The following is a 26,978-nucleotide window of genomic DNA, read 5'->3' as shown; positions in this document are numbered from 1 at the left end:
GTATTTTATCCGTGAGTTTGTGGATGTCCCAGCTGCCTGCCTGCACCAATGTATACAACTCCTATCTTTCACGTTTTCGAGTGGGCATGAAATTGTCTGCTGAGATTTTTCCATGTCTACTCTCCATCATCTCTCAGTACAATCAAACCAACTCAATAACCAAGTCACATCTTTCTAAGGTGGAGTAGAAAGCAAGTCATTAATGTTAAACCACTGTCTACAATATGAGATCTTCCACACCTTTAGTTTTAGTGGATTTATTTTTTAGTTAAAATGTGCACTCTGACAAGTAAAACAATTTGGTAAATATCCTTTATAATGCATAAGATACCACAGCAATTTCTTTGCTGTCATGTTCCAGCCCCTTATCACATGAGAAAGTACAAATATATTTGCAGATGCATCCTCAAAGTGGGCAGTGCACAGTTCAAACAAGGGATTCAGGAGAGGCACTGAAATATATGTGAAGACAGAACAGGTGCTTAACTATAAGTTCAACTCAGCATATCCCAACCATCACCATTGCTGTTCTGCTAGTGCGTGCTTTGCTAGACCAAACACTGAAGTCATTTGCTGTTTGGATCCCTCTGAAGTCAACCTGAATTCCTCCCTTGACTTCATGAGACTCAGGTTTTTACCTCCTATATATGATGAAGTCACAGGATCCTACAGCATGGTAGGGATTTTGCCTGCCATGATGTCACCTACAATTCCAGAGATTTCCCCTACAATAAAAAATAAGGTCTTCTGACAGTAAATTATGATACCACATGAGGAGGAGTGACAGAACACTCAGTAAATCCAGGTGGAAAGAATACTAATGGCTCAGAAAAATGAAAGGTCAAGAATCTTTATTCAAGTACGAACTGTCATTCCGCTAGTTACTCTTGAATTTTTATATTTGTTTAGCACATGCTTTTTTCTCATGGCTTTGATAAGCGTAGCGTTGTATTAATGTTCCTGTGGTGGCACATGCATGTGCGTGTAGTTGAAGCAATCTCACCAAAGCTCAAAGCAGCTTTCCAATACAGCTTCATGACTTATTCATGAGTCATGCTGTTTGCAAATGAGACCACAAATAACGCACACCAAAGGAACTTTCTTCTGAATCACTACTAGTGGTGCCTAATAACTTAGACAAAAAGCTGCATATAAACATATGTTTTACATTGTAATTGCTTTTGTACCAAAACTATTTCTAGGTGAGTCAGATAATGACTCACCTAGAACACTTCTACTTATATACAAAATACTTATCCCAAGATTTACATTTTGCTGCTATGTGCTCCTGGGGATATATTAGTCACAGTTTTGCTCTAAGGATCTGTTTCTTTCTTGAGTCAGACTGTAACTGTGATGTTTTTATGGGAAAGATATTCTTCAAGTTTCCATCCTTCTTCCAAATTCCCATCCAAATTGTTTACAGAATAAAGTTTGGCCATGCTTGGGCTTATTTAATGTGTAAAACATGTCTGCCAAATACAGAACTATAAATGTAGTGCAAAGAAGTGATAAAGATGTGTTGTCAACTGCTTATGTATAAACCAAGGCATTTCTATTATGGTGACAACTGAGAATTTCTTCTTACAATAACTTTTAAGAAAGTCATATTTCTTCAAACATATGCCCATAACTACAGTCTTTCAGGCAGCATTCGTGTTTCAACTGCATTAAAAGATAAGCTTCGTAAGGAAAGCAAAGACTGGAAAAGGATTGTTCTGTAAAAAAATAGTAATTTCTTACACATGGAATTGTAAAACTCCTCCTCTGTATAACTCACTTCTTAGCTTCCTGTTCTAGGTTTTGAATAACAGTGAGTGTCAATGTTCTAACCCACCCCAGAAAGCAAGGGGAACTCAGGTCCTTGTTAGCAGATCCCTTGGGGTGGATTAGAGTGAAACGACGTTGAATGTTCAGTGTTTATAAATACGTACATGGTTGTGTGTGTGTATATATTTTTATATATATATGTGGATGGATTTATTTTAGAGCAATCTGGTTGCAATGGAAAGCAGGTATGTAGCCATTTTGGTTATTATTATCTAAAGTAGTACAGCAATATAAAAGCATAAAAATAACACTTAAGAAAATGTATCAGGAAAAGGAAGAAAGAGAAAGAGAAAGAGAAGATAAGAGTAGAAAGTTCATAACTTGAATTCCTTGGGCTCTTTAGACCTGGAGACATGGAAGCCATGGAAGTTCAGTTGGGCCTCAGCAACATAAGAAGAGGTAAGCATCTGGTGAGGATTCTTGGCCATCTTGTCATGGAGGCATGAAAGGACATGATTAAGAAAATCGGAGACATTAATCGCTACACTATTTTCAGAGACGGAAGGTTTTCTTTTAGCCCTCACTGTGCTGAAGTTCACCTCAGGACTAGCCATTGGTCCCCCAGGAGCCAGGAGAGCATCTTTACGCCTATACTTTTGGGGCAGTTAGAGTAAATGCTCTTCCTGATGTTTTTGTTGTACTTGTTTACTTTGAGAAAATAATTGGAAATTCATTTAGTCAGAGGCTTGAACATAACTCTCTGGTATACAGAATCAACCTCTTCTTTGCACTTTTTAAAAATCTGACTCAATGCATTCAATCACTAGTAGAAAGTTAACCATCTCCAGCAGAAAAGACTGTGATTGTCTCCTCTTAGCACAACAGTTCCTGGTGATTGCAGAATTTTGCTCATTTCTAAGAAAACTGCATCCAACTCCTTATTTTATAAAAGACGAAATGAAGCTGTAAACCAAGATTTTTCATCTCCTGAGTCCTGTAACTGCTGAGTCTTAGCAAAAACATAGAACCCACACGAAGGCCTGGCCTCTGATACCTTTTGTGTGAATCTCAGTGTAGCCTGATAACCTCTGGCTAACCTGACCACTAGAAGTGAGATAGATCTAAGCTGCTTGGACTAAGTAACTCAGATATACAGTTTTGATGTGACTGGTTTTCAAAGCATACACCCAGTAACTGCTGCTGAAGGGAAACTGTCTGTTCTTGAAGACAGTTAGTATGGAATGATATCCCCAGCCCTCATCGCCCAAGAAATGTCATGATCAGGGGACAGGCTGGAATAAAGGATGATGATGAAAATGTTGGTTTAAAGTCTAAAGGGAAAGGAATTTAGTACTTGTGGATAATACAGCAGAAACAGATGTGAACCATCATAGACACAGGACTTAAATTTTTTACATCCCATGCTACTTATTAAATGAAACTAATCTTTTAGGCCAAGGCATGGAAAAAATCTCAGTTTGAATGATTTTAGTATTATTGGGTAATTGTTTTTCAACATTCTCAAGTATTTTCAGTGTTTACTTTCTGCTGTTCCTATTTTACCTGGCTGTAGATGTTCTTGTTCCCTCTTTGTTTGAAAGGTCAGTGCAATTTATTATTACAATTATTTATCCTTCCAACAAACTAAATCCACGCCTTATGTAAAACCTGCCACTCTAGGCTTATATACTGAGTGACTTTGGGTACAAAAGTGATTCATTTTAAAGTACTATCATGTGATAAAGTCATCCCAGAAGGGAATATTTATTCATGTTTAGCAACAGGAAAGGGAGGAGGCCTTCACAGCATCACATGAATTTATTTGGATTGAAGGAACTCACTTCACCTTTGCCTTTGTGAAATATAATTTCCTCTGTCAACACAGTGGCTGCTTTGGTGCTAGAGATCAACACTGGATAAGCTTTATCTTCCACAAGGGCCTCCAACAACTCCAGCCTCCGAATCCAATTGGATTCAGGATGAATCCAATTATATGCAGAAACATAGTGCAGTTGTAATAGAACATGAAAATACAGTTTCTTGATTGGCATTTCAGTATATGCCAAGTTAGAGATTAAATGTACATAAACTTTTTCTTTTGATAAAGTCTGGGTTTTGTTGTCAGAAAGTGTAACTCAGCACAGTTGCTTGTTACAGTTTATGGGCTGATTTTCTGCACAAATCCAGATGCATCTTTTAACAGAAATTTAATTAATTCAGCATGACAGAAACAAAGGGCAAATGGTCATTTTTTTGGCTATTAAATCAATAGGAGAAAACATCCAGAATATAAATATTCAGAACATAGATGTTGTAAATGACATTTTAAAATAACAGGCTTTTGGATTTTGAGATCAACATAGGGCTATCTTTAGAAATAGAGAGCAGGGCAATGCTGTACAGAGCTGCCCTGGCAACACAGCATGTGGCTGATTCCTGTCAGCAGCTGAACACCTTTCAGTGCATAAAGTGGGATGGCTAGTCAGGGAAATGGAGATTAAACAGGAACATGATTGAAAGGGACACAATATACAAGACTGTTTTCTCATTCTACTCTTTGTAAATGAGTAATAAATAGTGTATATAGCAAAAATTAGTAACCTAAAGCAGGAAAATGATCAAGAACAATTACCTGTTTTCTTCCTAAGCTTTTTCTTCCTTGGTAAAACATTACAACCACAATCCCTGCAACATGACCTTCTGGGGTATCAATTGAAAATACTCAAGGAAACACTATATTATATCTGATGATATAAAACACTTCTGCAAGAAAATACATGCATTCCAAATAAACAGCTGTTCCTCTGCAGTGGAGAGCCTCATGTTCTTGTGGTTTTGCATAAAATCTGCTTTTCTCCTTATTATTGTGCAAATATCTATGATTTTTGTCAATCTACAACTGGTTCAAATATCAAATAGGAACTACAATGACTCTTAAGGGAATGTCTTTCACACCCAAATTCAACAGATGGAACTGCAGTCATTACTTGCAAGATGTATTGTTTTTCTATCAATCAGAAACATTTCTTGGGTTCATTTGAATATATAAGTAGTAGGAGATAGAAAATTCTATTAAAATAGGTCAGTGAAATTAAGACATTTTAAAAACAATTTACAGTCATGGGTGAAAAATAATCAAAATACTGAAACTTGAGAGAGAAGATATCCATTGAAGGCTATGCAAGAAAAGTCACACTAATTGCCATCAATCAGCCCATTCTCCCTCTTCCTCCACAATTAAAATAAATTCTGATTAAACTTTTCCTTCTTTCAGGGTGTATGAAGTAAGATGAGGTAAAGATCAATATCCTGAACCTCTCAAAGGTAAAAAAAATTTTTGTGACTCTGGGATTTACATCACCAAAGAAGGAATACAGGTGTGTATGCTAATGTGTGAAGCTAACTATGAAAATTGGATCCAGTAACTTACAGGGCAAGAGGAAAGACACCAAACTCTAGCCCTAATGCCACAGTTTCGGAGTGCATGGTGACTAAAAGATGTACCAGAATCTTGTTCCTGCATTCATAGGTCACTGGTGATGAGGGACAGGCTTGGCTCAATACATGGGCTATATTTAAATTTATTCTGATTTACCTGTGTTATCTTTAAGATGTAAACATAATTTAAACTTGAAAGATGCCTCACATAACTTGCAACTTGGCTCTTTCCTGTATACTAAGTCAAAGAAGATCTTTTTAAAAACAGGAAATACATAGTAGATGGTGGCTCCATGAGTAGTTACATTATTATTGAATAATTTTATTAAGGGTCAGGAACATTAGCCCTTGCAACAAATAAGGATTGGTCACATCTAATTCGTCACCTCAAAAACAAACATGGAAATTATGTTAGCAATTAAAAATTAAAGCTGTCTACAGATAAAATTAAAAGGTAAATTAATGAGCGGGGACTGGTGATTTTTTTCAATATTCTCTCCCTGCAGTAAGTAGGACTTCAGTAATGGTCCTCACCCAAGCATAAAGGCTTTGAAACATTCATTTTTTCCAGGTCTATTATGTAGATAAGCTATCATTTGCTTCTGTTACACACCTCTAATTTTAATAATCCCAGTGAGGTTGAAAGGCATCACAACCACTGACAGAGGATAGTGCATGTGAATCAGCACACACATTTACTATCTCTGGCATGGCTATTGATTTGCTGGCTGATCATGGCCAGAGTAACCTTATCTTCCCCTGTGTGGATTTTTTCAGCTGTCTTGTGAATAATAAAATAGTTGGGAGCTGCGAATGAAATATTACTCTCTGCATTTTATTACCTGCTATAAGCAGCAAGTCTGTCAAAAACTACAGGGCATTTAAATGCAAGAGAAGTTCTGTTGTTTTGCTGGCTCCTCTAAATGAAGAAGGAATCACAGCAGTAGCTTTCTCTGGAAACATCACAAGCCTGCTCCAACAGATGTCCAGAACCACTGCTTCAGCCCCTTGTGTAGCCCTGGGTTCTGGATGCCCTGGATATTAGGTCCTCAGTTGTCTGCCAAGCATGGAGTGGATCTTCTCACGGCTGATTCTTCAGGAGGTTGCAGACCAAAAGCCATGAGCTTTTAGCTCTATCAGCTTTCACAAGACCACTGGGTACAGGTTTTGTAGCACAGGCTTTCCGATCACACACAACTCAGACTAAAAGAGCGTAACATTCTTTGCAGTGAAATTCAGCAAAATATGAGTCAGAGTCACCTCAAACCTCAAGCCAGCAGGATTCATTACAGGGCTTGTGTTTATCTGATGAAATCCAGGAATAGTTGAATGTTAGGTCCAAATTTCTATAGCTGCAACCCCACCATCTCTGCCCTCAAACTGAGTTTTAAGTTTAGTTTACAGATAGCCAGTTTTAGGGACACGTGGATCAAGCATACTCACAGCTTGAGACCTCCAGAAATTCAGTTCCAGACACCTTCTATGCAAACAACATCAAACAGAAACAGCAACTGAACTAGGGGTATCTGTAGTTTGAGGCATAGGGAACATTGCCAGTCTCAGAGGGAGAGGATGTCAGCTGGAGATGTGGATGTGATGAGGGGAGATATGCAAATGTACTCAGAGATTTTAGGTCCATGTGGAAGAGCACTCTCATGGCTACCTGTATCTCCAGGGTTGCATTCTCAGTTACAGCTGCTCTGGAAAGGTTCTCTTCAGCAACCTAAGTAGTTTTTCCCTGAGGTATGATAAGGGAATAGCAGACAATTTTTGCCTAGCTTTTTTCCAGGGCAGAAAGTTGTGCATCCTTCTGCCCCTTGCTTTTGAAAAGAAAATAAAAAACCTGGGGGATGAGGCTGGTTTAATGTACTGATCGGACAGGGGCAGCTTTCAGAAAGCAGCAGGCATATGTAGCAGCTGTGTTGGACTGATGTACAGGCAAGGAGGCACAGCTGTGTTAATCACTGCAAGTGTATATGTGGGCAGGGGGGAGTGCTCCTGCTTTAACCAAAACTCCTGTTCGCAAGGAATTTCAGATCCTGTGCCACTGAACCTGTTCCTTCTTTGACTTTGATCAAGAGATTATTTTTAAAACTGTAAGACAAACCAAGGAACAATGCTGCTCTTAATGCTGGTTTTCTGGTGCTGTGAGGGGAGCCCCTCCTGCCTCCTCTCATTCTTGAGGAGGACAAAATATCCTGCCTTGCTGTACAGTATAAAGCCCAAGTAGCTGGATGACGTGACGAGTTCTCTTGGGTTGCTGAGGCAGACAATCCCCAGCAGACTGGGTGCCGAGGTGCTGGGGCACAGGGGCTCAGCAGAGCCTGCAGGGATGCAGATGGAAAAGAAGACAGACGCAGTAGGTCTGGATGTAGCCTTAGCTGTAGGAGGTATATCAAATACAGATATCTGGGAGTGGTGTGTTCCTGAATCTGCTGTGAATAGCTCATGATTAAACTTTCTCAGCAATCTTACAGCATCATGTTTTTCCTGTGATTTATTCAGAGCCTGTAAAGAACTCGAAGCTTAATCAGAACTGATTAGTGCCCCTTCTCTCTTGATTGACACTGAAGTCAAAGCAAGGACTCTTCTGTCTCCCGCAAAAATGAGCTTTCATTTTTGAACGAATAAAAGAGAGAACTCCCATTCTCCTCTCTGAAGTCCATTCCAGGAGTATAAAAGGAGTAATACCTTCTGTTCATGATTTTGTTAGGTTTTTTTGAAGCAGACTATCTCACAGGTGATCTGGGGGTGGGCAGTAGCACCCAGAACACACAGGGAACAGATCTTTGCTACTGGACAAAATGTAGGGCATAAGCCAGCTTTTCCTATAATTGTTTCATAAATAGGCTTGGAGTTCTAATAGATAATGTTAAAGCAGAAAGAGCTGTTTTTATGTCTGCTGACTAAACAGTTTTAGGTAAAAATCATCACAGGGGATGAGAGGAAGGAAGCTAAAAGTATTACTGCATGCTACTAAATTAATGAAAAGAAGAACACACTCATATATGGTACTGATAACAATTTGTAGCAACTATTAAACAGAGGATCTTCCAGTTATAGTGGGAAATCATGGAAAATATTTTGGGTAAGTGCACCCCTTCCTTTTATTGATAAATGAAACTTTAACTTGTAAAAATTATATTAAGTAACTTTTTACAAAAACCACAAAAATTTCAAATAAAGGAGCCAAAGTTGGATTTTGCCTGCAGAACTGGTACTTTAACAAGGCTTGAATAAAATTTTTGCTTTGGTGCACCCACAGTTTCATAAACTTGCATGTTATAAGCAACCATGAAATGCCAGAAATGTACAGATTTGCCAAAACTGGCTTCTATTGTAGGTTACACTACTTTAGATATATTGAACAGAATCCCACAGAGGTAATTAAAAGGTCAATTTATGCCTGTGTCTGGGAGCAAGCAAGTCACAGAGTCAAAATTGTCTCTGGTATGAGAGTACAGTCATTCAACAGAACTGATTTCACTGGGAACAGCAGAGTAACTTGATTCTCGAGTGTACATGAATTTGTATGAGAAATCTAAGACATGACGTAGACCTATGGAAATGAAGCAATTTTGTATTGACATAGACACTTCTGAGATTTAAATTCTTAGAGCGATGAGGTAGCCCCTATAAAGGAAAAACCGTGGTGTACTTTGATAACATTAACGTTCACATCATTTTTACTTGAATCGAGACACTTCTGCTTTGTTGGGTTCAAAGCATGAGCTGAGTGCAGCATGTCCTTTGCTGTCTGAGAGGACCTTGACAGCACAGCTTTCTAGTGAGAACACCCTCAGTGTCACTTTAGTGACACTCGCCCTTATGAGACACCTTCAGTGTCACTTTATTCTGAATCCTGAAAACTTACCATTAATAACTTACAGTATGTAATTGATGTTAATTGTATGACTTAATTACAGGCTTCTTGTGCAGCGCTTGAACATCATTTGTTTGTTGAAGTGGAAATAAACTGCACATGTGAAATCAATTACATTCTTGCTCCTATTGAAAGCAAAACCATAAACAAAATGAAGAAAAACCAACAAGATATGATGTGGGAAAAGAAATGTAAACGTTTGTTCTGTGAGATGTACTGGTGTGATAAGGGTGAGGAAGAAGAAAATCTTTCTGACCATCCTGTAAGAGGAATGTAAGTGTGCAGTCATAAGTCAGCACCTCCAAACCCATTCTGTTTATTGCATGCACTCAACACTGCAACCCACACTGGCTAGTAGGCAAACAACAATACAAAATTCATTTTGATACAGCTGTGCCTGTGAGTACCAGATTGTTGTGCTATGCTGCAATTCCATACACACTCTCAGGGGCAGCAGCAGTAACAAGCAGGGGTGCCCGAGCAGTCCCCATGAATCTCGTACCCTTGTGTCCCTGCCACACAGATCTGGTAGCACGTGGTGGTGTGACTCCACAACAGTTGCTGCTGCCATGCCAAGTTTCTTGCACATTCCATTGGATCTCCCTTGGTTTTGGAACAACCTAATGTCACATGTGCCTTTTTTACCTTTCTCTCTTGCACGGATGAGACCTAGCAGATTTAGGAGCTACTGCCTGATGTCCCAGACCACCTGTGCTATGGGTTTGTTTGCATATAGGAAGATTGATTTCAGTGAGATTAATGTTGTCTGTATATGATTAGTCTTTAGTCAAGCATAAATCTCACTGAAGAAAACAGGAAATGGAGAAATAAATCCTATATGTCTATACATAAATTTATCATTCCCATCTCCATTTTAGCCTACCTTAGGGATTGAATGGATTTCTGGTGTGTCTTCCTAGAAACCAGCTTTGCATCCTTAAAAAGTGAAATCCCTTTTTTTATTTTATTTTCCAGCCATTGCTTTGCCAGAAAAACAGCAGCTAAACCATAAACATGTTAAGGTTTTGGAGTTATAGTACAGTGAAATGTCAATCCATATAGTTTCAAAATATTATGTGTAGGATTAAAAACAATAACATGGATTCTGATAGATTTCAAAACTAATACAACACTATGAAAACAAGTAAAAAATTCTGAGGAGTTTAGTATTAAAATCTAGTTGATGGTCAGAAATAGTAATACTTGTAAACATTTAACTAGAAAGGTACTTTTTCCACTTCTGTGAGATTTTTCTGATATCAAAGTCAAGTGAGTGGCTAAGCTGAAGTACCCAGAGATATTTTAGATTCCCTTGAGTGCCTAAGACATCTGCAAGGAGCTGGCAGGTATGACACACAACATATGGGAGGCCTATGACTTTCTGCAGTGATAGCTCTGTGCCAGGTAGGATACCCTAGGAATTTAAAGTGGCATTGGATACCTGCTTGGGAAGCTATGTCTTGTTCCTTAAATCCTGTATTTTTCTATCAATTCAGGTCTCATTAGCTGTGAGTCAGAGGTGTAAGAGGAGAGAGTAATTAGCTGAGAGTTATGGTTTGTCCTTCAGAAGCACGAGATAGCTCAGGTACATTGTCTGTGGAAGTCTGACAGACACCTAATTTAATTCAGCCTTTGAAAAGTGATAGCAAATATCAACAAAGATGAAATATTACCTGGTTGGCTATGCTAAGGATATGAAGTCTTGTTACTTAGGTGCACTGAGTATGTGTATTACACATACAGTGACCAAGGCAAACTACTACAGCTTTTTGAGGAGAGGGGGTGAATTGATTCAGTTGCTCGCTGGACTGGATTGTTTGTGGGCTAAGGTTTCAAGGCTAATTTGCCACAGGGATATTTTGACCAGAAGAGTGCAAGGTTAGGCTGTACCAACAGAACTGCTTTAATGATCTTAATGTAAAAGTTACATGAATTGTTATTTAGCCAACTAAGATGTAGTTGGGGTAACATATAGTTAATAAAATGTTTGCAAAGTAAATGAAATGAGAGTATAGAACAACATGCTTGAGGGGTTAATTCTTTGGTATGACTTTCCTTGGACTTCTGCTCTTTAGCAACTATTCATTCGAAAAGAATAACCATCTGTTTAATACTTTTTGCTTGTTAATGTTCCTTTAACTGTATCAAACATTAATTTTATGCCTCATATTTTGGGGGGTTTCTTCTGTCCCAGTTGTACAAAGTCACAGTAATAGTTTTCAGGTAGGTGTCCAGATATGCAAAATTAATAGCTGCAATTTCCCCTGGTTCAATACCATTATTATATTTCCCATTTAAAAGGAACTTCAATTTGGTAGAACACTAATTTAAAAACTGGTTAGTATTCAAATATAGGAGAGGGCTCTTCTAACTAATTTAAGCTTGCAATCTATTTATTTCACTGATATTTTCTAGTCATGATACAAGCACAAAATCATAGAATGGTTTGAGTTGGAAGGAACCTTAAAGATCTCATAGGTGTGACTTGCCACCTCCTGACACGGGGAGGGATGCCACTCACTACATCAGGTTGCTCAAAGCCATATCTAAGCTTTCCTGGAACTCTTCCAGGGATGGAGTATCCACAACTTCTCTGGACAGACTGTTCCAGTTCCCAACACTCTCCCAGTAAGGAATTTCTTCCTATTACCTAATCTAAACCTACCCTCTTTCAGTTTAAAACCATTCCCCCTTGTCCTGTCACTATGTGCCCTTGTAAAAAGTCCCTCCACAGCTCTCTTGTAGGTCCCCTTTAGGTGCTGGAAGGCTCCTATAGTTTCTCTGTGGTGCCTTCTCTTCTCCAGGCTGAACAATCCCAGCTCTCTCAGCCTCTCATAGGAGAGCTGTTCCAGCTCTCTCACCATCTTCGTGGCCCTCCTCTGGACTTGATCCAACAGGTCCAGGTGCTTCTTATGGTGGGGGCCTCAGAGCTGGATGCAGTATTTCAGGTGGGGTCTCCTGAGAGAAGAGGGGAAGAATCACCTTCCTTGATCATCTGGTCACACTTCTTCTGATACAGCCCAGGATATGATTGGCTTTCTGGGCTGAAAGGTCCCATTGCCAGGTCAAGTAAGCTTCCCATCCACTAATGCCCCAATTCTTATTCCTCAGGGCTGCTTTCACTCACTGACCAGCTTGGAATTGCCCTGAACCAGGTGCAAGACTTAAACCTGGCCTTGTTGAATTTCACAGGGTTCACATAGGGCCACCTCTCAAGCCTGTCCAGGTCCCTCTGTGTGGCATCCCTTTCATCCAGTGTGTCAGCTGCACCACACAGCTGGGTGTTGTCAGCAGGCTTGCTGAGGGTGTTTGATCCCACTGTCCTTGTCACCAGCAAGGATGCTGGGCAGCGCTGGTGCCAAGGCCAAGCCCTGGGAAATGCCACTATTCACTGGTCTCCACCTGGACACTGAGCTGTTGACCACAACTCTTTGAGTGTGGCCATCCAGCCAATTCCCTATCCACCAAGGGGTCCAACCATCAAATCCATGTATCTCATACTATTTCTGTAACTATTAGATTGTTGAATAAAATTCTGACCTAGAGGCTGTGAAAGTCAGTGAAGAATCTCACATTACTTCAGTAGGCAGTGGAACACATTGTGATTTACCTAGCACCTATCAGGGCTATTACCCGTTATCTGATCTACTGGCTGTGACAGGGGTTTGGCAGTGATGATGTGGGAATGTATCTGTTTTCTTTTTATTTATGAGTTGACTCCATCAGAGTTGAAACCTTGACCACATAAAATGAGCTTCAGCAGCTGTTTTTCAAGGGTATAAAGACACTCCATAATAACCTTAAAGACCACTGGAATTATGAAGATTTAAAGATAAATTTCTAGATAGTGTCCATTTGCTTGTGATAGACTTGCAATAACGAAGCATAATGACTCTGTAACTACAAAAAACTTCCCTAGGAGTCTTAACTTCTTTCAAGTTTCTCAGTCTTTTCACAAATAGCACTACAACAATCTCCCAAATTCTGAATGTCTACATTTACTAAGTTTTCATTTTGAAAGAGAACCACTTCTTGCACTACTCTTCTGAGCTGTTTATCACAATCCAAGCCAGAGCAAACCTTCCACTATAGCAATTTTATTTATTCTTGCAAACTCATACTCTCCTGCTACAATTTTAAATGAAGCATGAGGATTGCTGGGGTTATCATGTCTCTTTCACTGAAATGGCTGCTACCAGAACAGGTTGTAGCTTTTTGAATCATTTTATCTGTAGCACTAATAGCATTAGCTACAGCCATACAGGTCACAAGTCAGCACCTTCCGTGATTTCTCTAGAGCCACTCGATGGTAATGATAGTCACAATAAGTGAGTTACCAAAGTGAGCTAGTATCTTCAAAGCCATCTCAATTCTATCAGGGATGGGGACACTTTTTTAAGGTTTATAAGTTACAATTCAATTTTCGAAGTACAAAATGGACTAAGTCTTCCATTACTGAGAACAAAACCTGACAGTGTGTTCCACAAAATAGCTGACAACTTCCAGCCTAAAAGATAGAAAAATAAAGTTTTAGGCATGTTCAGAACTTATATAAAGAGATGGACAGTCTCCTGGAGTTATAGATAATAACATTGCTACTACAGACAACTTTGAAAATAGCATCATTTAAAGCACTAAGTGCATTCTCCATGACAGTCACACAACACAGACTAGGCATTATAAGAAAAACTAATGGTGAAGGTCATAAGTATTATTGGTCACCACATACATAACTCAAACATTTTCAAAATAGTTCATTCCTTCATATCATTGATTTTGGACATGTGTTTAATAGCCATCAGTTTTCAATACGTGCCAGTATTTAAAGTTTTGTATTTCCCAAGGGTTTTAAATACCTATGTTGGTATGGTTCCTCAGAGAACATTTCATAAAGAAATGGAGTAAAAATTATGCTGGACTGCGAACAAATTGTCTGCTGTCTCTGAAGACTAATTCCTCTGAGTTCATTGTGCATATTTTGCACAGTGCTCCTCTGGACCCTAAATTTTCCTGGAATATTAAGTGGGTTACCACTTCTTTTATGGGCAGAAATTCAAGCAAGCATACTAGAGAAAATAAAAGGGGGGGTTGCATCTGTTTGAACTATTATCAGTAATATTACCCAGTAATTTGTTTTCATATCTTTCGTCAGCCTTTCTTGAAGGGGCCTTCAGTGACACCATGGTAAGGCTCAGGTCTCTTTCTACTAAAACATTTACCTGTAGCATGGATTATGTTCAGGTTGCTTTCGGGTTTTTTAACTCCAAACATGAGTGGGCAAGGCCAGCTTCTCAGGCTCTTTAAAAACCAGTTAGGACCTAAACTTTAAAAGTTTAAGCTTTTCTTATACTTTTTAACTGTTATTTTGTCTCATTGCTATTTGAAGAGAAGGCAATGAATCCTCTCTGTTAAATAGTTAATGTGCAGTAATGGAACATATTCCAAAAGTTTCAAGAGTTCATTCACAGCTAATGGCAGAGAAAGCACAAGCAGAGAGAAATTAATCTGTTAAGATGTAATACTGAGAGAAAAAATTATCATTATAGATTATAATATTAAAATAATATATTATTATAAAACATCCTATCCAAGTTAAGTATCTCATAACTTTACTCCAGCTGAAGCTGTATCCATTCTAATCACAGCAGAGTTATCTGCAATATGTCGGAGTGAAACAGTTTCACCAGGAAGCAAGTGTAGGAGGTATTTCAGGATGGAGGAAGTGTTGATGTACGACACTGCTATATTTTGCCATAGGCTCTGTCTTACATAAAGGATTGGGAATACCATTTCTGGGTTCAGGTGCTTGTGTTCAGCTCTCCATTGCCCCTAAGACCACCATACCTTCCTGCTCTATTTTCAGACTGAACAAGTCAGCCAGGGAGATTACTATAGTGAATCCTGAGTTTTCTTGTCACAGAATCATAGAATGGTTTGGGTTGTAAGGGACCTTAAAGATCATCTGGTTCCAACCTCCCTGCCATGAGCAGGAAGACCTTCCATGAGATCAGGTTGCTCAGAGCCCCATCCAGCCTGGCCTTAAACACTCCCAGGGATGGGACATCCACAACTTCTCTAACCAGCCTGTTCCAGTGTCTCACCACTCTGATAGTAAAAATTTCTTCGTAATATCTAATCTTGACCTACCTTCTTTCAGTTAAAGCCATCCACCCTTGTCCTATTCCTATATGCCCTTGTGAAAAGTCCCTCTCCAGCTTTCTTGTAGGGTACCTTCAGGTGCCTCCTTCTGTGAACCAATTTATTCAAACACCTTTAGCTCAAACAAAAAGATTCTGCAAGTAGTACATATACAGCTCAAATGCATATGGTAATTATTTATTACCAAACATGAACAAATGACAACTGAGATTTTATGAGCTACTATTCTAAGCGTTAGTATTCTCACCACCTCCAAGAGGACTCCCAAGGGCTTTCTGCTGCTCAGGCAGGTGTCAGTCAGGAGGATGGCCAGGTTCCACTTCTTATGGAATCAAATCATTGACATTGCTGAGTTGCCATCTTCAACAACCTCTGTTTTGTCTCCTTCAGCATTTCATACCGCTCCAATCTACTATTTTGTTCTGCTGAATTCTTGAGCTACTTGCGGTAACCCCCATACCAACCCTACATGTTTGAAATGTAACCTTTCTTATGGCTCTGCAGAGAGTTACACAGCTTCCTTCTGTCTTAAAAACATCCTTAGATGTCCAAGCCAAGGCTGGGCTCCACTGGGGTGAGGGCCATGAGTGCTTAGATGATTAAGGTGAGTATAGTGAAGGATCTTGCACAGAGCAGGTTACACCCTACAGCACAGATACAATCAGACCTTTAGATTAATTTTTAGAAGAGTCAGAATTTCACCTGTGGAACAGAGAATTGCATCACCATATCTTTGTTCTCACTCCTGACCAAAGGACCTTAACAGCAATAATAAGTATTGGCAATGAAAGACAAAGCACTTAAACATCTCTGCTTCTAGAAGAACACAGTGTACATTTCTAGTCTTGAATGGTGATACATTCTGAGAAATTTTGACTCCAAGTAAATTTTTTTAATATCTAAATCCAGTTTTAATATCCAATATCTTCTCTTCAGGATGCTTTGTTCATCTGCACATTTAAATAACTTCTGTTTCTTTCATATATTCTGCTGTAGCTAGTGAAAACTGTTTTCTGAAAAGATTAGAAAACAGTTACTGTAATCTCTATGCCTCAGTGCACAAAACAAAAGAAAGAACATGCAAATTTGGGATGAGGGAAGGACCTAAAAGAAATTATGACATTAGTCTCTTCTGCGGTATTTAGCAGTAATTCACTATTCATCAGTTCTTAGGCTAGATCTGTTCCTGCACTTCTAAAATATGGAGTAGTTTACTAAATAGATTATGTATGAAGACATCTGGAAAAATTGAGATCTTTCTGATGTTTAGGAAAAATGCAGCCTCCGTCTTCACAGGCTCTTCTCCAGAAAATTTAATCAGAAGTGCAAGTCACTGCATTTCTTGGAAAAATATGTGGCATGTTTCTGTACATCTGAATGCAGAGTGAAAGCAACATGAGGGTGATCTAGCACAAGTTAGGTCTACTGTGCAGGTAGAGCTAGTACAAACAAATTTATTTATGTGAAGATTCTTCTCCCTAATGGCTCATAGCCTGCTCATCTGTGTTCCCTTCCCTGCCCACCTACAGCTCTGAATTTGTGACAGTTATCCAAGAACACAAGATTTATAACTTTTATTACTATTTTTCAATTCTTGTGTTTATATGCAAGAAAATTCTATGTACATTTTTTGACAGAACTTAAATCTGCAATATACTGCAGAAGTGAGGAACAGGGGCTCTCATTGTTTGTGTTAACCTTTTAAAAAATTAAAATATCAGAACTTTTCTTATGACAAAGTATGAAAGAGGAAGAACACTTTTTGCTGTACAGCACACAGTTCAAACATTTCATCAGTAATGTCCTTCTCTTTCAATATGTTCAATGAAACATATTTCAGCATGAATTTTTTATTCGCAAGTTTTTGTTGATCTACTTACTGAAAACCATGCAGCAAAGACTGAGGTAGGGGGAAAGATTTTTCCTCTTTCTTTTCCAAAATGCAGAGAATGTTACTGGTTCTGTAAAAATCCTGTTGGAAACACTGTATTGTTCTGTGGTCCCTAAACTAGACTACATTTTTTCACAAACCCATTCTCAAGGAAATAAAAATTCAATGAAAAATATGAAATTATTATTTTCTTCTTCCATTGTGAATTATTTTTACCTAACATTCTTCCTGCCTGGAATCTTGCTTACCCTACTCTATCATCCCGAAAATAACACAGTGACACACATATCCCCTCAAACAAAGATCTGAGGATGAACCTTGCCACATGTATTTGTCAGGAATATAAACGCTCACAGGAAGCTCTCTCTAATGCTGTATAACAGCAACAAAGCTGTTTTCATTAGCCTTATCAAGAATTGGGTTATGCCTGTTGTCTTTTCCAGAACCAAAAAAGGTAACATTTCCTAATATAGGCAAATTTTTATCACAAATTATGACTTCCAGTATCCCTCATAGACGAAGGAATAGCTGAGGTAAGACCAAGTGAAGTCCTGGAAAGAAATGCAGAAAACTACCCTAGAAACTCCCTCACACATATTGGATAATACTTCAGATTTGATAATGTTTCTGTCTCAAGTCTTTATATTTTATGGGGGGAAAAAAAAGAGTTTTACTTAATGGCTGTGATATGGTGCTGAGCATCACGGAGCTAAGTAATATAAAATGCATTAATTGATAAGGATATGTTATTGTGGTTTTGTACCTTCTGGGGAGTTTTCACAATTATTTTCAATAGAGAAAAGGTATGTCCATGCCAGAAACAACTGTATAATTTCTTTCCATCCAGAAAAAAAAAGGACAGAACTGTACAGGCAACTACAGAGCTGTCAATTCTTGAAGAGATCACATAGAGTTCATATCTAGTGGTGGATCCAAGAAGGTTGTTCAGAAATTAGAGAGTGTCCAGCAGAGTGACCAGATAGTAGGCCTTGAGGGAGCTGGATTTTTTCGTTTGGAGACAATGTAGATGAGGAAGTGGAGTGGTGTTTCTAGTTGCTTGGGGGAGCATTACAAAGAAAATTGATGTAAACTCTCCTGAAAATCGATTCTAATATTAGCACAGGCCAGAACAATTGACAGGGCCCATAAGTTGCAATCTGAGAGAAGCAGATTGGATATTAGGAGCATCTTCATTGCAGGACTGGAACAGGCTGTCAATATGGCTTTAAAAATCTGTCCTTAGAAATTCTCAGACAAGGCTAGAAAAAACCACACCTGACTTTGCCTGGACTGGGTCTAGTCCTGATTCACACTGGAAGCTGGACTCAATGACGTGATGCCAGATGTCCCTTCCAACCAACATTTCTATGAGAACAAATATCTTAGAAACGCAATATATGCCTGGTATGCTCCCAAGTTTTTTAAATAGTATCTGGTATGAGTCATAATGTCTTTTTTACAAGCCTTTGTAGAAATTCTGCTTCAAGCACAAGATGGTGTCCACTCCGGTCAAGGTGAGGAAGCACAGCAAGTTCAGAAGACTAGAATACTTCCAGCTTTGTCTCTAAGGATCTGCTTTAAAAGACCATTCCATTTAAACAGAGGCCCATCATAGATGGTATTATATATTATAACTAACCAGCTTGTCTTTTTAGTGGAGAAAAGAAGGGAGCTGTGAAAGGTTTCTGCTCTGTGAGTGTGAGGAGTGACCTCTAAGGAACAGAGCTCAATATAACTTGGTCTTTCCCTTTCTGATTTATGGCTTTTCTACAGTGAGAGAAATCTACAGTCATTAGCAAGACTGCCATCACTGCTTGCAAAGATCAGTTGCTCTGTTCACTGAACTATGCTTTTTTTAATCCACAGAGGTTATTTTCATTATTAAGAAGAAACTGGCAACTAATGAGTTATCTGTAACATTTCTCTTTCTAAGTTCTAAGAGGTTTTGATATGTGTTTTAAATCAGGTTCCCTGAGCTGTAATGTATTTTCTGTCTTACTGAAAGCCCAACCTTCAACACAGTCAAAACCTAAGCAGAAAGTGTCAAAGAACATGATCATGATTTATTTCCAGCATATCAAGACTTGACAAGTATTGAAAACTTACTAAAATAAGATGACTGTGGTAAGAGCCACCTAACAATACCACATGATCCATTTACAAGTAGAATCTTAAAAGCAGAGGAAAAAAGGAGAAAATTGCAAATGAAAATATTGGACAGATGGATATATATGGAAATCTCATTTCAGACATTCTTAGTCATAGCAAAACCATGAAATGCAGTCTTTGAGTAGAAAAAGGTTTTCAGAGAAAGTCTCTTTCCATTTTGAGCAGCAAAATTATTTTTGAGGAGAGGAGCAAATTATTCATAGCACGAACAGCACTTTAAAATAAAATAAAATAAAATAAAATAAAATAAAATAAAATAAAATAAGACTCTAAAACATGTTTTCACAGTCAAGTAGATAATTTCAGAAATATACCCAAAAAGTAGAAGACCATGACAATTTCTGACAAGTGAATTTCCTTCCTCTGCCCAGCTAGTAATGACATCCATCTTTGCCATCTTCAGTTCACTCCTCCAGCTTGGTCACAGATTAAAAAACATGTTTTCTCACCCTGCCTATCCCTAGTGACACACTCTACCTCCTGACTGATTTTGTTGTTGTTTTTGATACCCATCCACCTTCTTTTATTTAGCAATTGTCACTCTATATGTAACATACCACACCTGCTCCTCTTAAAAGTTCCTAGACCACTTCTTCTTTTCAAGCACCTTTGCTACTTATTTCCACTTACTGCCTCACTAGCTGTGGTGTTTTCTCACTCCCGAGCTCATGATCACTCCAGCTGCCTTCCCCTCTGCTGAAGCTGACCTGGAACATGTTCTAACACCTTCTCCAGCTCCTGGCCAAACTTCACAGCTGATTATCTTCCCCTACCCTCTTTCTGACTGACAGTGTCCTGAAGACCACTGGCATCTCAGCTTCCCTGTCCACTCCTCATTGTTCCTTGCTGCTCTTTCAGTGCATATTCCAAAGGGTTCTTTTCCACCAACCAACAGTAATTTCTGTTACAAGCAGCCACTGGGTGCTTGCATGTTCTTTTAAACAATGATCTTTACTTTCTTTTTTTTTTTTTGGTCATAATGTGGCATTGTTTTTTAATTGGTTAATCTAGATTGGAAAAACTAGTCACGGTAACAACAGGGGTAACTTTGCAATGAAAGACACATTTTGCCTCAGCCACCAATTTTATCTCTTATATTCTGCCACAGAATAATGGTCAGCCAGTGGCTTTCATCCTGTTTTCGTTGTTTGCTCTTTAATATTCTCTGCATCATGAGTAGCGTCTCTCAGTTTATTCATTTCTCTAGCTGCATCCTGGCCATAAGCAGAAGCTCTGTGCTTATCTGAACTTGATGTAGATAAGAACAGAAAGTCATTCCTCTTCTTAGGAACTGTTTTGTTTTCTGTTCTCCAGTGTATTGATGGGAGCAGTGACATGCATAGACATCCCCACCCATACAGCGGGAGACTACTGAGATCCTGCTGTAGATGTATTTGTAGGGTCACGTATCTTTCTGTCAATAAGCTGATGATTCTTGGCATGTACCAGCTGCTGTGTACCAGATATCTTTCTAGTGTCCCTCATTAAGAGATATAGGACTGTATGGTCCAGCTGGCAGACACCAGGCTGAATCCTGGATGCAGACTAGTTCTGTCTGCAGCAAGTATATGGAATGGATGGCAGGTGTGCTGCACCAGAGATACCCTTGATGACAGTAGCAAAAAGTCATTTTTTGGTCTGCAGCCATATGGACGATCCTTTGTAAACGCCTTGTTACTCCTGCTGTAGCAGGAGTGTCCAGAAGTTTGGTCTCCCTGTAAAAGGAGTAGCCTTCTGTAGCTGTGAACCAGGATATAGGAAAACTTTACACGGCTTCTTGAAGCCAGGATCAGATTTAAACTGGGCCATATCCTGGAAAGAATTGAATTAGTCTTCAGGATGGTCCAGGTAATTTAGTACTTGTTCTTCATTCTGCTACTTCCATGAGGAGTGGGATAGGGAGAGAATTTTTTTGCCCTAGAGACAGAAGGGGTTATCTTGCCTGCAACAGGGAATTTGCAGCTTCAGTTCAAGGCATGCGGTGTACTTTGTGCCACATTCACTTATTGTCCCAGGTGGTGTCTTCAGCCACTGATACAAAGCTCTTGCCATGGCAGACAGGAGGAGGTTCCCTGGGGCTGTGGCAGTGCAGTCACACTGACGTCCGTCAAGAAGAGTGTGGCCCTGCAGATGTGCTGGGACTAGCAAGTACAGAATGAGGAAATACCAGCACACAAAGGAGAAATAGATGAAATAATATTTCAATGAAGAGTAATAAAGACAAACATTATTCCATTTTCTTCTGATTTTTTCATAGTTTTTTATGGTGTGCTTTCTGTTCAGTGGTTTTATGAGCAGTCCTCAAAGACTTTTATAATACTCTTTTTTTTCCAGTGTGGGTGGATCTATTTCCACATTGTTTTGAATGTTTCTTTTTAATCACATGCTGTTTAGCTGTGCATGGAGTTTAAGCTCTGTGCAAATCCTTCAGATATACCAGAAAAACTTGTTTGTTTAAAGTGAAAACCCTGAGAATGCTGCAAGGCGGAAATCTCACTGGAATGAGGTATTTGTTTTGGATTTCTTGTAGTGCTGAGGAAAACAGCCCCAGTTCTTGTCAGCAAACAGAAAATGGGGAATGAATGCCCTGGGACTTTTATCTTTCAAACACTAGCATCTCATGTTGATTGTAAAGACACCTTGGACTCCAGAAGAAGGGTAGAGTTGAGAAACAAAAGTGAACAGAAGACAGAAGAGAAAAATGAACACTACAAACTCCTTGTCATTCACTATCAACTTTGCATTTCTACCAAGCAGATAGTACCCTATAGGCACACAGAAGCTGTTTCCAATACCTTGCATCTGGGCTGGTTCCAGACTAGCTTTGTTCTTGTGGGCCAATTTGAGAGCTGATTCAGGTACTGTGACTGGGATATTGCCGTTTCAGAAGTCAGGAGATGCTGGGCACAGAGACCACATATAAAAAAATCTTCAGTCACTGGTGTTGGGCTTGCTGAAATAAAAAGAGAGGATGCTGAGATAAAAATTTAATGCAGAAGAACCATGGTTGTTGCCTTCAGTATGGTCAGGATTTAATTTTGTCTGAAATGGTTGTGTGCACATTAGAGAAATAGCACCAAAAAACCCGCACACAGAAACTGAGCTTGCTGTTTGTTGTTAGGATGCTGATAGACACCTTAAAGTATAGAAGGGATACAAATCCATTACAAAAATACGCCCAGTAGTTGCTCTTCTCCATCAATTCATTCCTTGGCATGTAACACTCATTTACATGCACACGTGGAAATCCTAAGTGGGTAGTGCTGACTACAAAGGGTTAGAGCAGGCTGAAACAAGGTGAGGGAGGAGTGATGCAAGGTACATCATGCCAGAACAACAGTGATGATGATTGCCGGGTTGTCTGTCAATAACTAGCTGCCCTTTTCTCTTGGGGGGCATCCTGATGTATCCTGGACCCTCCCTGGCACACATCTCCCAAGTTTTTCATGGTTAGCCTGTGTCTATTTGACTTTTCCTTTCCAGTGTTTCCAAAGGTAAGAATGCATGTCTAGCAAAAAAAGTATTTTTTCAGTTTTGTTGCACTTTCTATAATAATATTGCCAATAACTTGATCTTCCCCCAAAATTTCTTCTCTGTGAAGCTGCTTTTTAACTCTTCTAATGTCAGAGATTAAAAATTCTGTAGAGAATGTTTAATCAATATAAAGTTATTGAATCTTACTGGTTTTTTCTGTGTGAACATCCATGTGTCTTTCATGTATTTTTTTTGAAGAATGAATTATGTTATTTTCTGAAGTAGTCAAAAGTATCAAAGCCTTAATCATTCTGATTCTAAAGTGACAGAAGTAGAGCAGCTGATCTATAAAGCAATACTTGCCTTTTTTCCTCTTGGCTCTTGCTGTTTGCTGTTAACTGGCAGGTTTTCCAAATCAATTTTGAAAAGAAGATAAGACAGGACCTATTAAAAGATAATATTAAATATCCTGCACTTTAGTTTTCATAGTTTTTCAGGGAGAAGAAAAAAGGATAACTAGATTCCCTTGCTTGAGGCCAGACATGTTTTCCTTTTCCTGGGATTTCTGAAAGAATAGACAATACAGCCTTAATTCTGCACCTCTCTCAATGGACTTGAAATTTTACAGTGATACTGATTGTAAGGAGAGAAAGTGAGAAAGCAGCCTGGTATACTTCAGCAGCTGTCTCATTTCTGGTTCCTCTCCTTGAGGAACTTACTCTGTGTTGGCAAGGGGTTATGGGATCTTAATGTTGGTACCTCAAAGATAACATGAGCTATAAAAGATAGGTTAAATTAGACAGGATCAAATTAGCTAGGACCATATCAACAGACCAGGGTAGATTAAATTGTATAAACAAGGAGAGATTACACTAGGAGTACTGGATTAGGTGGACTAGATAGCTCTGAGAGAGCTACTTCTGAGTATTTTGAGGGATATTCAAGAGTTCTTAAAAAGTTAACAGAAAGAAATCCTTCCCTCTGAGTTGCTAAGGTGATTCAGCCATGACAAAGACTAATGAAATTCTGGAATATGCAAGGGGATGCGTTTTCAGTAAAGAGAGGCTGTTAATGAAACTGCAGAAAGGTCCAATGAAACCTCATTGAAAATATGGGTATTAGGAATTTAAAAAAAATAACTTGGTCTGGAAAAATAATATGGAGAAGAGGGAAATCCTAAGTCTTGTTTATTAGAAGGTAGAATTGCCTTTTGGTCACCATAGTAGGGGAAATAAATATCAACTGCAGAATAATGCATCAGGATCTTTTAAGAAAAAGATATATATGATAGCAACATAGAGGTTGTCTTAGGTCACCTTGGAGACACCTGGAGCCTAAGACTCTCGATATATTTGATTTAAAATAAAACCCAACAACTTATTTTTCCATAGTCTCATAGTTTTAAAACATCATATGCTGAAATATCATGAAAAGTTGCTGGAGGAGGGAATCAGGATTTAGCCCAGGTTAAACAGAAGATACTCAACACCTTGCACAGTTAGACACATTATCATGATCTAGGACGAGTCAAAGCTAGGTTATTTTCTTACATTTTGTCTGAATTTCATAGGTTTATTTGGCATTTTGGACATTTTCATCAGTCATACTCTTAAATAAAATAATGTCATTTTTTGTCAATGGCTGAACATTTCCCTGCACTTAGTTTCCTTGGTTCAGTGATTTTAATGAATTTTTCTAATGAAGAAAAATTACAGAACAAAGCTGGCAGAAAAAAGGTCGATAAATACATTATACCAGCCATGAGTGCTTGCATTTTTTTATCAACCTTGTTATGAGCAAGGGTTAACACACGAATCTCAGTGCACCATGTGCTCACTGAAATCTAAATGAATCCTTGGAAGCTGACACTTCCATGGCTGCTGATGTTGGCAGTAATGTACTTTATGTTAGTTTGCTCCTGCTACAGACCTTGATTCACAGACATAAAGAGAGACAAACTGATTTCCCTCCCTCCCTCCCTCCCTCCCTCCCTTCCTTCCTCCCTCCCTTCCTTCCTTCCTCCCTTCCTTCCTCCCTTCCTTCCTTCCTTCCTTTCCTTCCTTCCTTTCCTTCCTTCCTTTCCTTCCTTCCTTTCCTTCCTTCCTTTCCTTCCTTCCTTCCTTCCTTTCCTTCCTTCCTTCCTTCCTTCCTTTCCTGTAAGTCCAAAAACTGTGGACCAGTGGAAAAATGTTGGCTGGGAAATAGGAGGCATATGGACCACTGCACAGAAAATTAGATCATCAATTTTTAATCCACTGTTAATACAGAGGACAGAATGAACTGTATGTATACACAGAGGACTGAAAGACCATGCATCCAATATTTAGAGTCTCTGGGGTGATACTGAAATGACTGAATTCTCAGCATCTGAATACCAGATCTCAAAAAAGCACTTAAGCTTTAATTTTTTTTCCTAAAATAATTTAGGCACTGAAATAAAAGTTAGGAGTACAGTTAGGATGTTGTATTGAATCTGGGCCACAGTGTACTTCTTTCCTTTATCCTCAGTATTGCTGAGGGTGACAGGGCAGAAGGCTCTCACTGAGATCTTTTCCAGTTCCATCAAATGCTGGAAGGAACATTGAAAACTACTATAGAAACATTTCCCATTAGTCTCTGTTTGAGGATAAAATTGAGGAAGGACAGACAGGGAAGGATAAAAGAGAAAAATAACAATCACAGGGCTGGTGCCTTTGCAAGCTGAATGTGAGGCATGTATGAAAGGATGCTTGCAATGCCTGTAATCAAACTAAATACAAAATGTCAGAGGAAAAGCTATTTGCTACTCTACAGACTAAAAGAGTTTCTTCTTTTATTCACGTGTGTGTAATGGCAGTAATAATAATTTGACACACATTATGGCAAGGACTCTGTCTCCATTATTTTCACATCATATCTGCTGCTGAATAAAGAATTTAGCATCCTTATCCTATAGTTCCTGTTGACATTAGACAGAGGACAGGAAATCTGCTTCCCTAGGTTCCCCCTTTCTGGCTGGGGTCCCTTCACCTTGCTGTGAGCACCCCCCTTGATAACCCTTCTGATGGAGTGAGAGAGGAACTGCACTTCTGGGATCCAGGACCAAGATTCATTTATTGTCTCTTTCACAAGCGCTAGGTAACAACGACTCCTCCATGGAACTGCCTTTTTTTTTTTATTTTAAAGAATATTCAACCCTTGCAGGGACCTAGCCCCAAGTTTGTAACTTTTGCTTTAAGGATCTCACGGCTTGCAGAGATTATAACTTCTGTTCTGTTAATCATACGGATATTTGTCATACTGATGTGGCAGACAAGAGTGTGTTCTTTATGCCCCAGTCAGGTAAAGTTTTATCTTTGATTTATGAGAAAGTCATAGAGTAAAGATACATCCTAAATCTATTCCTCAGCTTTATCTTGGCCCAGCATATGGCAGTATACTTTTAGATAGGTTAATCAAAATTCCTCAGGCATTTTAACCTGTCTAATAACAAAATCATTAATCTTGTGTCTGTAAGATACTCTGCAGATCTGTTATCACCAGGCACACATCAGCTATATGACTGCCTGCACTTAGTAAGCAACAACAGTGCATGAATTTTGTTCGCAAGATTTTTTTTCCAGACATATATTCATCTCATCTGATCTATGTTTCTTGCTGAGATTTCCCAGTGCTAGGTATTTCATTGACAATAACTGTAATAAATCTACTTTTTCAGCAGGAAAATTTTAAGTATTAATATTAAAATGCTAAATTATGCTAAAGATTGGGATCAAAGTTATACCTTGAAAAGCAAAATAAAGTTTTATCTTTCTGTCAAGAAAACACGTTTCTATAACCTACTTAATTGGAAATAAGTTATTAAACTGTTAAGTTATGGATTAATTTGCATATACCTTCCCTGGGTATGGGAAGTATGCATAGCTACATACATAGGTGTATGCATAGCTACATAAATGGGTGTATGCATAGGTCCATACATTTTCATATACCTATATAAGGCATTCATGGACATGAGGGTGCAGGTGTGTAGGAGTGGTAGACTCTGGACACATTATCTAACATTTTAAGATGAACAGAAGCAACCCTTCTACCTTGAAAATGTCTTAAAATTTGCATTCTCTAAGCATTGCATCCATCTATCAACCAGTCTGCAAATATTTCACTTTCCTGCAGAATCCAACAGTGTCAGGTTTGGAACTGGCATTTGTGTCT

At 38.8% G+C, this 26,978-nt stretch overlaps 1 long non-coding RNA gene across 3 annotated transcripts in view; it reads left to right on the top strand.

Moving 5' to 3' along the window:
* The window catches only part of LOC125326538, a 109,434-nt gene that overhangs the window by 28,068 nt on the left and 54,388 nt on the right, over positions 1 to 26,978 (top strand). For 2 of the 3 annotated variants that reach the window (XR_007203880.1, XR_007203879.1), the window contains 2 exons: positions 2,174 to 2,229; positions 5,045 to 5,147. This is a non-coding gene — a long non-coding RNA (uncharacterized LOC125326538). The remainder of the gene's footprint in view (positions 1 to 2,173; positions 2,230 to 5,044; positions 5,148 to 26,978) is intronic. The other variant, XR_007203881.1, reaches the window with a different exon arrangement.

The sequence above is a fragment of the Corvus hawaiiensis genome, chromosome 5 (assembly GCF_020740725.1).
Source record: "Corvus hawaiiensis isolate bCorHaw1 chromosome 5, bCorHaw1.pri.cur, whole genome shotgun sequence".
In the NCBI taxonomy this organism is placed as follows: Eukaryota; Metazoa; Chordata; class Aves; order Passeriformes; family Corvidae; genus Corvus; species Corvus hawaiiensis.
This window is presented reverse-complemented; position numbering and strand designations above follow the sequence as displayed.